The sequence below is a fragment of the Cavia porcellus genome, unplaced genomic scaffold (assembly GCF_034190915.1).
Source record: "Cavia porcellus strain 051 isolate PalLab524CR breed Dunkin Hartley unplaced genomic scaffold, mCavPor4.1 scaffold_4, whole genome shotgun sequence".
Classification (NCBI taxonomy): domain Eukaryota; kingdom Metazoa; phylum Chordata; class Mammalia; order Rodentia; family Caviidae; genus Cavia; species Cavia porcellus.
The window spans coordinates 69,021,402-69,038,301 of NW_026947487.1; the positions used below are offsets into that span (position 1 = coordinate 69,021,402).

The following is a 16,900-nucleotide window of genomic DNA, read 5'->3' on the forward strand; positions in this document are numbered from 1 at the left end:
CAACTAAACATCAAATAAATTCTGGGATATTTAAAACAATAAATCTTCCCACCTAATGTGCCCTACCTTCCTATAAAAGGAACACACTTCTCTTTGTTCGGGGCCATTGCACTCTCTGCCGGCCTGCACCCAGGCACAATAAATTCCACGCCATGTTGCCTTTACAACAGCCTGGTGGTTTCTGCTGCACCCCACCTTCCCCAACATGTTATAATCTCACTAAGTCAATAAACTGCCAGAGCTGAAGACAAACTTGCAGTCCTCCCAGAGTTGTAGATTTATAAAGATCCATCACTTTGTCTATTGTTTTTAGTTTGTTGGTTGGGTTTATTTGTTAAGGTATTGGGATTGAACTCAGGAGCTCATGCATGTTAGGTATGGACTCTACCACTGAGCTGCATCCCCAATGCTTTTTTTATTTTAAGCCAGGGTATCACTAGAACTTGCCATCTTGCTGCCTCAGGTTCCCAAATAGCTAATATTACTATATGCATGTATATGAAATGTTAACGAAACTCCCACTCAATCCAATGGAATTATTCTCTATTAAGTGATGAACTATGTGCATATCTATTAACAAGACTCTGGAGGCCTCGGAGCAAAGCCATAGTTGTGAGACAATTCTCTCAGCAACTGATCCCAGTGCTGTTCTTCGGGCCTGAACTTGCAGGTCCCACCTCATGAAACAGGTCCCCAGATAAAGCGGGCAAGTGACATAAAGTTGCAACAGCATACTCTAGAGGCATATTCAGCCACGCCTCGCCCAGTGTTTATCACTGTGGCTTCCAGAGAGGCCCATAGCTGGAACAACAGAAGCTGCTATCATTTTCCCCATAATGCCTTCCCATTTAACCTGCAAGCAACAATTGTTTTAAAAAATGAGGATCTGAAAAAAAGCAAATATTGAGTCTCCATACATCACTGACCTCAAGAGAACTGGACAAGAAGACTCAACAAAGCGTAAATTGTGCCAAATGTACTTGCAGGGGCAAAATTAGTGAGAAACAAAGCTTAACTATAGCATAGTATTCAAATGTGTAAGAACCTCTATTGTATTACTAAACTTGAGAAAAACCTTCCAAATCACCCAAAGTTAAGGTGGAGACACGTAGAGCAAAACTACTAAGTAGGATTTATAACACAATTCAATGCAAAATTATGTAAGCCTCTGTTCCCAAACTGCACAGAGGAAATTCTCTTTTTTGAAATCTTTGCTGGACTGAAAGAAAAGCGAGAGAGTTGGGAAGGAGAGCAAGAGGGTGAGTCAGGGCAGCAGCTGGAAAGTCCAGGCCCTGAGGTAGGAGCTGCGGGTGGTCTGAGTCTCTCAGAACTGGACCCCAGCAAGACTTCTGCAAGGACACATTCCCCCAGAGAACCCTCAGCCAACATGAGTGGCTATCAGAGGAGTGATGGGCAAGGCAGGTCCAGTCAGAGAGCACACCTGAGATGCACTCAGCACCTGCTCTGTGCTTGCACTCTCCTCTACCGTGCTTTCATGGAAGAGCAGAACTAGCGGGAATTTGGGCAGAGAAATAGCCAGTGGGCCAGGAAGATTTACGGCCCCTGCAAGAACCCAAAGGCAGCGTGGCCTGTGGGCATCAGTTGTGATTGGCAATAGAGATGAGATCCAGAAGCCAAAACCATCTCAGGAGTCCTCCCCAAGGGAGAGTCTCACAATTGCTCTTCTCTTAATGTCAGCATCATAGTAAGAACTCCTGGAAACAATACTGTCCTTAAAAAGAAAATTAAAAAAAGAATGAGGGCAAAGAGAAGAATCTTAACTAGACTAAGATTTTACTGAAGAAAGGCTGCTTTTTGTTTTTGCCAGGATCAAGCTCATGACCTTACATTTGCCAGGCAGGTGCTATGCTGCTCAGCCATACCTCCAACCCCTAAAAGGCTCGGATATAAGATATAACTGAATTTATCTTCAATCAGAAAGACATAGTTTTCTTTGCCAAGTGGCAAGTTAACTTAATTCTAAGATAATGAATTATTTCTTAGCCCACCTGACATTTATGATTGCAAAACTTCATTCCTGCAACACATTTCAGTTGATGCATTTTGTTTTTTGAGACAGGGTCTTGCTATGTTCAGGTTGACCTTGAATTCTCACCAACCCTCCTACCTTAGCCTCCTAACCACTGAGATTACAGGTATACACCATTTATGCTCACCTATTTAGTTTTACCTTAAATTTAAGAGTGAGATGTTTTGTGCTCATTCTAAAAGAGTTTTAATCATCAGTGCAGAAGCCAAAAAAGAACCTTTCAGGAGGTGTGCAATGGTGAGCATCATAGGCGCCCTCCATTCACCATGAAGTGGCCATGGCACCTACATTGAGAGGGATGATGCCACCTACACAGGAACTGAGTTGGGAAAGCCAGACTCAGCCTCAGCACTAGACACTTCCTGGCCAGAGAAGTTGCTTTAGGAAGAGCCAGACAGCTCTGAGGACAGGTCTCCTCTTTGGGAGTGTGGGAAAGAAATGCTCTTTCCAAGAAGAGACATAGACCCTGGCTTAAATGAAAACTGATACCATATGAGGCCAAGGAAAAAGTGCTCAGCCAGTTCCTAACTCAGCTCAGTACCACAACCGTTAGTACATCTGAACATTCCACAGCTGACCTAATCCAGCTCTTTTACTGTTTACCCAGTTGGAGTTCAATTTTCTGTTGCAATCAAGAAAGCCCTGAACTATTACATGGGAAAAGGCCACCTTCTCAGTTCCTCAGTCTATTTGGACAAGGCTGGCAGCACCCTGCAGTGGGTGCCTCATCCTCCAAAGCCACCTGTTGTGGAAGGGAATCTTGAGAAAAGCCACCCAGAAATGAAAGCGATGGGAAGGCCAGTGCAGGCTGAGAGAAGCAGCCAACATGTTCCTGTGTGCCTGCTGGCCACCATCAGCAGAGTCTTGGTGCAGTTCTGCAAGTCCAGAGAAACCCACCCCATGCCGCACTGCCTCCCCAGGAACCTAGGTTAGATAAACCCAGGTGCCTGGCCCATTTCTTTACACTGTGGATGGGTAGCCAACATGAGAAGAACCTGAGACCCCCACAAGCCGCTTGTCTGGAAGAACCAGACAAAGGAGCAAAATGCATTCTCAAACCTCCAGCCCATTCAGAACAAGGCCAGGAGACACAGATATAGAATAAACTGAAAGTTGCACACCTGAAATTTCTGAAATGATAACAACTGAAGTAAAGAAACAACTTCATAAGGCTATAAAAGAAATCAGATCAGAAATAATACTCAGATAAAAGAAGAAATCACAAACATAATGAAAGAATTACTGAGCATATCTAAAGACAGACTTTTAAAAAAGAGGAATATAGGAAAATAATCAAAACCTTGAATGAACAATATAGCAAAGAATTAAAATGCATGCAACAGATTCAAAGAAATAGCCAGGAAATTAAAAACTCCATTGAAAGCTGGCAAAACCACTTGAAAGAAACTGAAAACAGACTTTAAGACCTTGAAGACAGGATTGCAGCTAGCATCACAAAATGAAAGATCTCTTCAAAATAACAAGAAACCAGGAAATAACAATTCCAACAGCTGCAAGATGACACAAAGAAAAATAATTTAAGACTGACAGGTGTCAGTGAAAATGCGGTAGTCAACAAAAATTGATGTAAAGAGATTATTTACAGAATAGCAGAAAACTTCCCTAGCATGAGGATCTGATGCACAGATAAGAGAGGCATACAGAACTTCAACTAGCCATAACCAAAATAAATCTACACCCAGACATGTAATAATCAAGATCACAGAAATTCAGCAAAAAAATAGAATATTAAAGCTGTTAAAGAAACAGATCACCAATAAAGTAAACCCAATCAGAATCAGGACTTCTCAACACAAACATAAAAAGTCAAGAAGAGCTTGGAGTGAAGTGTTTCAAATCCTGATAGAAAACAACTTCCAACCCAGATTGATGTACCCTGAAAAAACTATCTTTCAAAATTAATGGAGAAATAAGTTATTTCTGTGACAAAGAACAACTGGTGAAATTCATGATCACCAAACCAATCCCCCAGGCAATACTGAAAAATTTTCTAAAAAGAGTTAAAAATGACCACAAGAACAAGAACAGAAACAGATCACCAACTAGGCAAGTAATTAAACAGAGGGGAAAAATAGGGAACCAACAGCAGGAAAATAACATGACAAAGACAAGCCAATGCATGTTGACCATAACCATTAATGTAGATGCCTCAATTCACCAACAGAAAAAGCACTGGCAGAGTAGGTCAAGAAACAAAATCCACTGATATGTTGTATACAAGAAACACATTTAACTCAAAAGGAAATTAATAGACTGAAAGTCAAAGAAGAGAAAACAATATTCCATGCAACAAGAACCCAGAAAAAAAGCAGGGGTAGCTTGCGCACCAACCACAGAAGGTACAAGAAAGATACAACAATATTTTTATACAGTGGCATGCTATTCAGCTATAAAAAAGGACAATCTCGAGGCTCTCATAGATGAATGGATACAACTTGAGATCATGTTCATAAGTGGAATGGTCGGACTCACATGGGTAAACATCATGTTGACTCCTTAGTATAAAAAACTGAAGGAGTTAGTGGGATGTACAATAGATCCTGTGAAAGTGAAAGGGGAGGAAATGGCTAGAAAGAGAAGGAACAACTGGGACCAGGGAAAGGAAAAAAGAAAGGAAGGAAAAAATATATATATACATATATATGATAGGTCATTATATTACTAACCTCTGTTAGCCCAACAAAAAGAATGATTTATGCGGGGCTAGGGATTTAGCTCCGTGGCATAAGCACCTGCCTTGCAAGAAAAAAAGAAAAAAAAAAAAGAGAGAGTGATTTATGCTTTGTTTGATCATTTTTTCATGAATATATCTGGTAATCTGAACAATATCTTTGAAGACAACAATACGCAACATGTTAACCATTTTGTATCAATATCTTTTCATTTTAAAATAAAATTAAAAAAAAAAGAAAGCAGTAGGAACTGAAGAGCATATGCATTCCTTGTTTCCCGTAGTTCAAATTTATTGTCCCTCTGTGTGTCACTCCTCTGGTGCCCCCTTCTTTCTTCCTTAGAAGAGGGGGAAGTGAGGAAGGTACAAAGGCGGCCTCTGTAGTGGTTCCCTGCCCTTCTTGGGTGGCTCACTCACTACCATTTAAAACTAAAAAGTGGCTCCCATTCTTCAGGAATGTAGAGTGGTTCCCTAAGAGAGCACTCTATTTCGCACATTCCACTGCTAAGTCACCCATGTCCCAGTGACGCAAACAGAATGAAACAGTGCAAATCACTTGTCTGCTGTGTCGTAAGCAGCAGAGTTGGCAGCTAAGTGATTGTCGCACCCTCCTTTCTCTGGTTCTCTCTTGCATACTGGTAGCTCCCAGCTCTTCTGGTCATGTCCCAGACCAGAGTTTAGAAGTGGCTGTGGACAAGGCCTGCCTGTATTTTCAAAGTGCAAATATTTGCTTTATAATGTGGCAGTTAAAAATAGCTAGTCAGACACTCTGTTATTGTCCCATGAGGTGAGGTGAGTACCCAACACTTTCTCCTGAGGCCCTCTCTCCCACATGCTGTTATTTCCTGCCTGTGGGGAGAAACCGGTCATATTCAAAGAGGGCCACCATTTTTAGAAGTCCCATTTACCTTTTGCCTTTGGGGGTAGGTGACAAATCACATGCTGGCTAGTGCATGGGGGACAAGGGCACAGGTACTAGCATTTTTTTTTTTTTAATCCCAAGATATTTGGCTCGAGGAAAGAAGGTCTAATTCTTAATCTATGGGGTCACAAGGAAGCCTGGAGGCCCAGCTCCAGCTGCTCTAGAGACTTCAGAGCAGGGACAGGATCAGAGCAGAGAAGCTGTGAAAGTGTTTCCAGCAAGCTACTGAGCTATTGGTAGAGGCTGTGCTGCATTTAACAGAGGACTGGCTCCTTCAAGCCTTGCAGCAGGATGGGTTTAGTGTTAACACCTTGCTACTGAAAGCTACATTAGAAGAGGATCTGCGCTTGGAAGAATGATATCTAAAAACTTTTCAAACTCTGTTGAAAGAACTCACAAAAGCTACATTAAGAAAACAAACAATTGAGACTACGGCCCTTCCAGGCGGAGAACCACCAGTGTCTCCTGAGATCCGCACCATGTTGAAACTTAGGACCCTGGGAAACCAAGCAAGCAGCTCCCCTCCCTGGTAAGCAGCGGTGGTGTGGCAGATTGCAGCCCTTCCAGGGGGAGAACCACCAGTGTCTCCTGAGAACCAGGCCATGTTGGAACTTAGGACACTGGGAAACCAAGCAACCAGACTGCCTCCCTGCTACGCAATAGTGAACCTACTGATGCATGGCCTAGAGACAAACATCCCACTTCCCTTACCTCCTTCCCCTGTCCCCTCGTTAGCAAATGGGAACCAGAAATCTGAGCATCTCTTGGGAGGGTGACCTTAGCAAATAAAGATTTCCTTCTACCATCTCTTTGAAAGCAAACATTTTTATTACTGTTTTGCTTTATTCTGATTAATGGTACTGCTCTATTCAATATTCTGATTTGATAAGTTCTATAATGTTCTGTATTTTACTTTATTGGGATATACGTGATTGAAAGAACTATTATAAAGATAACAAAATGTACTGTGATACCTATTACTGTTAAAAACAAACAAACAATCCCCTTCAAAAATGGGCAAAAGACATAAGGAAACATAGGCCCAAAGAAGATTTATTACTGTAAACAAATACATGCAGAGATAGATACTCATCATTAGTCATTAGGTAAATGAAAATTAAGTCCACAGTGAGATGTCATTAGAGCAACTAAAATTAAAAACAAAACAACAAAAACAAACCAGTAGCACCAAATGTGGTAAGACATGGAGAAAGAGTATCTCCCATTTATTGTTGGTGGGAATGGTAAAGGTCACAGCCACTCTGGAAATAGTCTGGTAGTTTCTTGATACACTAACAATGTACTTTCTACAGCACTCAGAAAGTTTACTCCCAGGCATTTTATCCCAGGGAAGTGAAATAGCCACACAACCTGTACATGAGTGTTTGCAACAGCTTTATTTGTGATAGCCAAATTCTGGAAACACCCAGTGAGTTCCTCAAATGGTAAGTGACTAATACCAAGGAATACTAATCAGTAAGTATATATATTAATCAGTATGTTTCTCCAAACGATAAAACTGTCAATAGAAAACAGGTTAGTGGTTGTGATTGCTGAAGGTTGGGGTAGAGAGGTGGAGGGAACTGATTACAACCTAGGGGAAGCTGAGGGAGATCTTCATGGTGATGGGATTGTCCTCTATGGTGAATGCATGCTGGCTTCACAGATCTATATACAGACAAAGTGGCATGGAACTACCCAGACTCATTGTACCATTGTTACATTCCTGGCTTTAATATGGCACTATAATTATGGAGCATGGGACTATTGCCTACACTAGGTCACTACTAGTTTTTCCAACTTTCTCTGTCTCTGGCCTTGAACTCACAGTGATCCTCTTGGCTCAGCCTCCCAAGTGCTGGGATTACACTGGTATGTGCCACCACATCTGGTTTACTTTCCCCAACTTCTGGAATCTAAAGGTTTTTTTAAATGAAGATTTTTTTAAAAACTCTCCTGAGGGTCTTTGGGCCCAAGTCAATGCCATGACTTTCTCTGGTTCTGGCTCATCCGTGTCAGTTCACCAGCTGTTCCCCATCACTGTGCCTGTATTTCCCTCAGCAGGGGTCCTCTTTGTCACCTGCTGCTCAAGCGGCTCCAGTGAAAATGTGCAACCTGAACATAACAGAGTGGACAACAATGACATCTGCAAGGCTGTCCCAGACTGGACTTGTGCAGGAACGCTGGGTGGACGTGACTGCTCTTTTAGTCTTACTCAAATCTGGAAGGATGGAGGTCAGGGAGTCTGTGAAGGAAATCCAAATGGCATTGTCACCAGGAAGCAGAAATAGGAAACGGAAAAAGAAGTCAGAAGTTAGTGTCTGTCCAAGGAGCTCATTTTCAGCCCCACAGATAGCCTGGCCAACCTCTGCACCATTCAGTCTGGGCACAGCCTCTTCTGCAGTGGCCGTGGAAGGGAGCCTGCAGTGGGACTGTAATGTCAGTACACTCAACAGTTAAATGGAGTCCACAGACAGATGGGCTTCTCTCACATAAACAAACAAAAGGCTTTTACAGGCCACCCGCAAATCCACTCATATACCAAGGGGACTCAGGAATCCCCACCACGAATCTGCTGAAGCAGCCCTTGGGAGGGTCACTGCTGAAACCTAGCACTAGCTACACAGGTATACCTGAAGGATGGGGCAGGTAGAAGCCAGGTTTCACTAATTAAGAGACTGAGCCCGAGTCAACCCTGCCAGGTCTCCATCCCTACCCCTGAATTCGCATTCCAACTGTTGCTGGCTGCTGATTGACTGGCTTCTGAATCCTCCTGAGTAACCCCCTTTACAATTTCTCCTACCTAACTTGTTCTTGCCTGCCCCACCAGGTTTTCCTAGCTGGGACCCTGCCTGGTCTCTGTCTTCTCTCTTGACCCTCACAAGGGCCTGAGAAAGTCAGTGTTCCTGGACTGCTCTCTTCTCTAGGCCTCTGCCTCACTATCTCAATGAACACAGGCTCTTCCCACCTGTGCTCTGACCCAAGCCCTTAGGTCTTGCTTCATCCATTATCACTACACCTCCTCTGCTTCCTCTTCCTCCTTGTAGCACATCCAAACCTCTCTTCCTCTTCCTTAAACAAAACTTAGCCCCCACCCTTCTGCCTCTTCCCAGGCTCCTCCACAGCCCCAGTCCTCGGAGGTGCTCTGGTTACTGTCTCTTTCAAGCCCCACCATGACTGCCCCTGCTCTGGTATCAAAAGTCAATTCTCTCCAAGCCACTTCTGCATGACAGGCCTCCTGCCTTTCTGCCGCCGCCTCCTCATCCTCCACTGTTTCCACACACACGCCCTTTGCTCTTACCACCCCTGCCAGCTGGCAGCTCCCCACACGCCTTGCCCTGCAGCAGGCTCCGGAGAGGACTCCAGAACTGGCTTCTACTGGGTGTCACTTCTGGACGCGCTCCTAACTTTGGCAAGCTGAGTTCCTGCGGTGTTCTTACCCTTTCCCTGACATGGTCGCAAGGTCTATCTCTGCTCCGTATCACTGACAGCCTACAGGAGAAAGGTACTCTTTCTTTCTTTTCCTCTTTCTTTCCATAGCACTTCCCCCAAGATTTTTAAATTTTTAAAATGTTGCAAATATTTTAAACATAGGAGAGAATGGTACAACTATGTTTGTATGGATGTTTCATCAAAATTCATCACTTTGGGCAGAGGGTTTTGGATAGTAGAATACCTGCCTAGCATGTACGAGGCCCTGGGTCCAATATCCTGTATCACCAAAGATAAATAAAAATAAGCTACCATATATTAAAACCTTGGCACTTTCTTCTTTATAAAATCAATAAAAGGTTTATACAGATGCTTCTTGACTTAGGATGGGGCCATGTAATGACAAAACCCGTTATAAATTGAAAATATCCTAAGTCAAAAATGCTTTGTAGGCAGGTGTGGAGGTACACTCCTGTAATTCCAGCAGGCTGAGGCAGATGGATTGTTGCAAGTTTAAGACCAGCCTGGGCTACAAAGCAAGCCCAAGGTTAGCCTGAACTCAGAGCAAGACCCTGACTCAAAAAGTCAAAAAATAAAAAATTTTACAAAGCACTGTATGCTCTGACTCTACCGACCATCACAGCTGAGCAGCCCAGTACACAGTACACATCGACCTGCACAATCAGTGGCCGCTGCAAGTGCTGTTACTCAGCCTCTCCAGAGCAAATGGCAACATGCATCATCAGTCCAAAGATTGATCAAAATTTACAATTTGAAATACAGTGTCTACTGAATGTGTACTGCTGTGGCGCCAATGTAAAGCTGAAAAATCATAGGTCAAGGCCATCTGCATACTATCTGGGTTGAAGAGTGTTGTCCCAAATTCATACCTGTTCATGATGTGTCAATAGGACCTTATTTGGAAATAGGGTTTCTAAAGATTCAATGAAATTATATGAAGTCATGTTAAATGAGATTAGGCCCTAACCTTTAATAATGAGAGAGAAATTCGGAGAGAAACACATGGACCAAATCATATGAATATGGAGGCAAAGGCCAGAATGCCCAGCCACAGCCAGGATATCACCAAGCACCGGCACCTTCCAGAAGCTGGAAGAGGTAAGGAAAGGTCCTTGTGTCTGTCTGCTTTCCATCTCTATAATATATACCTGATAAAATAAACTTGTAAGGAGGAAAGGGTAATTTAGGGCCACAGTTTTGGAGGCTTCGGCTCACAATGGATTGGCACTCTTACCTTTCGGCCATGCCAAGGAAGCACATCATGGCAGGAACCCATGGCAAAGCAAAGCACCTGCCCTCATGGCTGGGATGTGAAAGAGAAGAAACAAGGGGGCAGGATCCAACTACTATGCTCTTCAAGGTTACCCCTTCAGGGACCTGAGGACCTCCTACTTAGCCCCACCTCCTAAAGATTCTGCCCTTCCAAATAGGGCCCAGGCTGGACACCAAGCCTTTGATCACAGGCCTTTGGGAGACTGTGAAGACCCATCCATAGTACCCACTCCAAGATCTGGACCACTGCCACTTCACTTCAGACTCTAGAACTTCAGAGAATAAATACCTTCCCTCAGCTTGTGGGACTTCATCACAATCACCCCAAGAAACTAATACAAGAACCTTACATACATGTAGATACAATGTTGCAGTATATATAGCAAATATACTCATTATAACATACAAAATAAATGTATAGTGTGAAATATAAAATAGTAATAAAACTACTAATATAGATATAATCTTTCACTGAATCATTTGAAAGCAGGCTATTGTCATGGTATTTTTACCTCTTAATATTTTAGAATAAGTCTATTAAGAATAAATACATTCTCTTATATAATTATATCATCATACTAAAAAAAATGGTACATTGGCCTGAATGTAGTAGCCTTAGACTTTAATCCAAGTCACTTGTGAGGGGGTAATTATGGAAATACTGTCTCAAAATTTTAAAAGTAGGGGTCATAGCTAGAGAGGTACCTTGCTGCTATCTGGTTACAATTCCTAGTATTAGGAGAAAAAAGTTATATTGACACAATACTAGTGACTCTTACAGCTTTTTTAAAAACTCAAAAGCAGATAAACTACCATTCATTCTATTAAAGGATCATATTTCTGTTGTCTTCTTTTTTTTTTTTTTTTTTTTTAAATTTTATTTAAGGAGAAAAGAAAAAAAAAGCAGGGAAAGGGTACAAGTTATACAGATTTACACAAAAAAAATGAACAGTAGGAAATCACTAGTTAATGGATTACATATTGTCATCTTAGAAATAATTGTTCAAGTCACAAAATTAAAGCTTGTAAAGTGGACATTCCATCAATGATACTGCAAACAGTTCTGTTCATTGATCCAATAAAACTCTGTGATATCATTTTCTATCTTATACACTTAAATATACATGCAGTTATATAGTTTAGAGTACTTTCTTTTCCTCTCTTTTGTACCATGACTATTACACATTTTGGGTTTCATTGCTCCCACGGTTCTTATTACTTTTTTGGAAGAGAGTAAAACCAAATGTGACATAACAGAACAGAATCGGTCAAGTCAAAAGGGTGGACATAATAGATAATGTAAAAACATAATACAGGTGATCAACAATGGTTACCATAATGTCTCCCGCTATCTCTAATAGAATTGCCTATATCATTAGTTATAATACAATTGAACAAAACAGTAAAGAATAAAACCGACAAAACCAAAACATTGGAGACATTGTAGGTCTTCAAAAGTAGCTAAAAGTCAACAAGAATAGGCGTCATAATGAATCTCATTATCTTCACAGCTGATGCCTAAACTTTCGAACCTGATACTATCCAGCAAAACAGAATAGGGGAACATCAGTTAAAAACCAGATGGTGAGAGTAATACAGGGCTTTGAATCAAGGTAATGAAAAGTCAAAATGGGTTACTATAATATATCCTGCTATTTTTTTCCTTTAATTAAAAGGATAAAGATAAAAAAGTAAATAATGGAGTGGAGATTGAGATAAAAGAGGGCATAACAATGAAACAGCGCAGATCAAAACATAACCATTTAAGCAGAATAGTGTTTCACCACCAGATAATCCTAACCTAAAAGTAGTTACCATATTGTTTCTTTCTTTGAAATCCTTGAGTACAACTTCGTATACTGTAGCATTAAGTATATCAAAACAATGTAAAACCATTCAAGAGAATGACAGCATTACAGAGTATTTAGAATCGACTAACAGAAAATGAACAATGGTTTCTGTATAATCTCCTTGTCTTTAAAAGGTTTTTGCTTATACTATCGTACATAATAAAATCCAATAAGATACAGCCTATTTAGACCATTGGAGACAGAAGGACAAAAGCTAGATGAGACTTCAAAACAAGATGATACTAAATCAGTATTACCTATTAAGATGTCATTTTCTCCAAAATAGCTGTTCCTATCATCCAATCTTCTCTGCCTCATTTCTGTTAAGCTCTTTTTCTGTCAGTAGCTGTCAGTTTGTCTTCTTCATTTTGTTCTCTGCTCCATTTGTTGTGGCCTCCCCGCCACTATTTCTGGGTTCTTTGTATTTTTCTTTTTTTAGAATATCCTGCAATACTTTCTGTAGAGTTGAATTGGTGGTTGCAAATTCCCCCAGTTCCTCTTTATCCTGGAAGCACCTTGTTTTTCCATCAATTTCCAGGGACAGTTGTGCAGGATATCTCAATCTTGGCTGGAGATTATTATCTTTCAATGCTTGAATTATTTCCCCCCATGCTCTTCGTGATTTGATGGTTTGTGCAGAGAAATCTGCTGTAATTCTGATGGGTGTTCCCTTGTAAGTGGTCTGTTTCTTGTCTCTTACAGCTTTTAATATTCTGTTCTTGTATTGAATTTCTGGAATTTTTATTATTATATGCCTGGGTGTTGCTCTGTTTGGGTTGTAGGTAGCTGGGGTCCTGTATGCCTCATACATCTGAGTATCTTTACCTTTTGCTAAATTAGGAAAATTCTCCTGGATTATTTCTGTGAGTAGCTTTTGTAGTTCACTTGTTTGCATCCCTACTTCTTCTTTTATGTTCTTAATCCTTAAGTTATGGATCCTCTTATCATCTTCTTGTCTTTGTATTATTGCTGTTTGTTTCTTTGTTATTTTTAAGAAGTTTTTCATTTCATTCTCCCATATTACAAGTCTGCCCTCCAGTTCAGATAGTCTGTCCTTAGTTTCTTTCAAGCTGTTATGCCAGTCTTGGATAGACTTCTTAGTATCTTGGTAGTCCCTTTGAACCTGCTTCACATATTCTATGCTTTCTCTGTTTTCTCCATCAAACAATTCTCCCCTTTTTTTCTGTTCTTCCATTCCATCACCTGTTTTTTCTTGGGTGGTGCTTAGCATTTCTCTAACTATTCTGCATACTTCTAGCTTCAGGTCGTTGATAACTTCATTCCTGAATTGGTCTATGAGGCTCTCTATATGGTGCCTTATGTGTATTGGTGCGGTGTCTGCTATTGCCTGTTTCTCAGAATTGGGGGCCAAGGAGCCTTTCTTGTTGCTGCCTCTTCCCATGCTGCCTCTTCTTCTCTGTTCCTTATATATGCAAGCTTATATAAGAGGCCCAGCTTCTCTCCCAGTCAGCCACAGCCTGATCGAATTGCGCCAGTTAGGTGTTCCCGCTCACCGCTGCGCACCAGGGAGTTACGGACCAGGCAGCCTACGCGTCTCCCCTCCCGGCCACCGTCAGGCTCTGGGATCTGGGTTGGGACAGTCTACCAGGTCCGCCGGCAGCGTCACGCAGGCCAGGCACTTTTCACCAATCCCGCCCGAGAGGGGGATGTGTGGCTGGAGTCCCACCGCGCCCTGCTCCCGCAGGACTGCTCGGGCCCAGAAAGTCCTCTGCTGGAGTCAAACTGTGGTAGAGTGTCAGTTTCTCTCACTCACCTCACCATAAGTCAGTGCACGCCTCCCTGCCGTTCGCAGATTGCCGTTCTCAGAGCTTCTGCACGTCTCTCCCCTTGCCGAGCCGCTGTAGAGGCAGCCAGCCGCTGCGCGGCGGGAAACCCAAATCGCGGCTTACAATGGCGCGGTTCCAGCCTCCACACCAAGGCTTTTCTGTTCCTGTTTTAGCACCAGGACTGCATTCCAAGTTGGCTTCTCTCAGCCCAGTTCGTTCCTGAGTCAGCAGAGCATATCTCCACCTGCTTATGTCTCCTTAGTCCGCACCATTCCTGGCTTCTGAGCCAAGTCTTTCAGAGAGCCGCCGGTAGTTGCTGTTATCTGTCCGCCATGTTCTCCCGGAAGATTCTGTTGTCTTCTTATTCTGCAACATTTTCTTGCCCTTTTGCCTCATTTTTCCTTGCTACACATTAATATTTTTTAAGAGTTCATTCAAACCTGGATTTATCTGATTGCTTCATAATTAGATGCAGGTTAAATTCACTTGGCAAAGAGCAATAAGGGTGATACGTCTTTCTTAGTGTATCACATCAAGAGGTACAACATAACATTTGATTTGATTATAACATTTACTGGTAATGTTAGATTTGATCATGTGTTCAAAGAGGATTGTGTCTTATTGTACTCCCAATACTTACAGGGTTTGTGAGCCCTTTATTGACTGAAGGAATCAATGAATGAATGAATCCATAAAGTCTTATCAAGTACAGTGGTCTATATCTGCAACTTACTATTCACCCACATCATCTCTCACTAGTCATGGACATCACTTGGTTACAGTGGCTTTGCCATCCCCACTTCTGCAATGTTAATATTTTGCATGATGATGTGAAACTATTGTGTAAGCAGAGAGGCATTAGCTTATATTCAACTGTTAACCTAGGTGCTTTGGAACATAGTTATCAAAATAGCTCTGTAGAATATTATTTTTTTTAAAACTCTATCTTATGACTTAAATGCCATAATTGTCTTCAAAATTTCATAAACCCCTTAAAACCTCAGGGTATACTGGCTTATTGACTATAAGTCAATTTCTACTCACCATGTTTAGTCACAGGCACATATTTTTCAAAGATATTCAACTTCAAACCCTTGAAGGCATCTTTAAGAGATTAGATCATGAATGATTTTCAAATATCAAAGGCTTTTGTTACAGAACCAATAATGAAGCCACATGATGTAGCTAACCCTCTTGAACATGTAACTACCAGCAGCTGCAGATCCATACATGGAAAGAGTGACTCCTGATTATCATAACATAAGTTGGTTCTCACACAGTGAGAATTCTCCTGCATGATAGGTACGGCCATAGTTTTAGCGGCCCACGTATTGGCTGGGGCGGGGGGACTGTGATGTTTGGACTAGCTGGCTTAGTCTGAGTTAACTCCACATATCCACTACGGGGTAGGCAAAATCACATTAGTAAAGCAAGTGAACAAGCTCTCCTCACTTCAGTGTTTGGAAGTTAAGATAGCTATGACCGAGGGAGACTCGGTTGTATTAATAGGAAGTTACTAACTAGGAAAATGTAGCTCACAGCCCAGCAGCACTTGCAGGACTGTACTTACTTCAGAACTTCATTCTAGGAGTTACAAGTACCACTTGGGACACAGTGAAAGGAATGTCACCTAGCAACTGAATTAAAAGGAAAGGCTCAGGAGCCAAAGTGTCTGGGTTCAAGGTTCCATTCTACTGCTCATCAGCTATATAATGTCTGCCACATTTCTTGACTTTTCTGGATCTGTTTTCTCATCTGCAAAATGACATAGTGTCTTATAGAGTTGTGAGAGTTACAAGAAAATACATACACATGCACTTATATAGTTTAGAATATATATATATACACATCTATGTATACATAATACAATGCATACATGTGTGTTGTCCTAGCACATATATACACCCAGGAAATTTTGGCTATTGCTGGTGTTTTTATCATCAACACTTAGAGAAAATAAAGCAAGGGAAGATAAAAGGGGACTTGTAGGGACATGCCTGCTCTCTTCAAAGTGTTGAAATCCTGCCAAGAAGCTGAGAGATTAGATGATTTCTGTTTGACCCTGGAAGCATATATAATATCAAAGAGTATAAATTACAGGAATTCAGATATGGGCTCCATATGCAGAGAACATCATTTTAATGGCCAGAGTTATATAAAGATCAAAGCCTTGCTCTGAATGGGAGGCACCCCACGTGACTGAGGAATTCAATCCCACCCTGGATGATCCTTTGGGATTTAAGAATTAGCTGTGTGATTGAGTTAGAAGACTCAAAAGAATGTACTCTGTAATCGGATACATCAGCTAAACCATCAAGAAGAATTTTAAGAAATTATTAAAATCTAAGAAGCCCAAGACAAATAGAAATGCCTCTGTGGCAATCCTGCCGTTTCTCACATGTCACAGATCTACTCATCAGTCGCCCTTCTGGTTTCCACCTAATGCCCTCCAGGACTGAGATTCAGTAAAGAGACTGCATTCTGGATAACACTTAAAATACACATACACAACGTATTGCGCACCACATCCTATGAAATTTAAATCCTAAAATTCATCCAAGTGTCTGGTAGAAACCATACACAGCCAAAGTTGTCTCAAGAAATCTAGGAAGGCACCAGGTGACACCTGCCTCTCCCTGACCCAGGCACAGTTTGCCTCCAGAGCTGGAACAGATCCTGCTTCCTTGGTTCAGCCCTGGATAGGGGAGTTGGCTTGAAGTCAAATGCCAAATTCTGCAAAATATTACAACAGTGAACTCTGCAGAGAGAAAAGCTGTTGTTCCAGTGGAGATGAGACCTCAGGAAATCCCCTAACCCTTACTTTAGGACGTGTCCTCAGGCTGCATTGTCTGGACGCTTACATTGCTATTTTGT

At 41.7% G+C, this 16,900-nt stretch overlaps 1 protein-coding gene across 2 annotated transcripts in view; it reads right to left on the reverse strand.

Annotated features, from left to right (window-relative positions):
* Shroom3 (shroom family member 3) overlaps positions 1-16,900 on the reverse strand; it is a 315,135-nt gene that overhangs the window by 211,376 nt on the left and 86,859 nt on the right. The gene's annotated exons all lie outside the window — the stretch shown is intronic.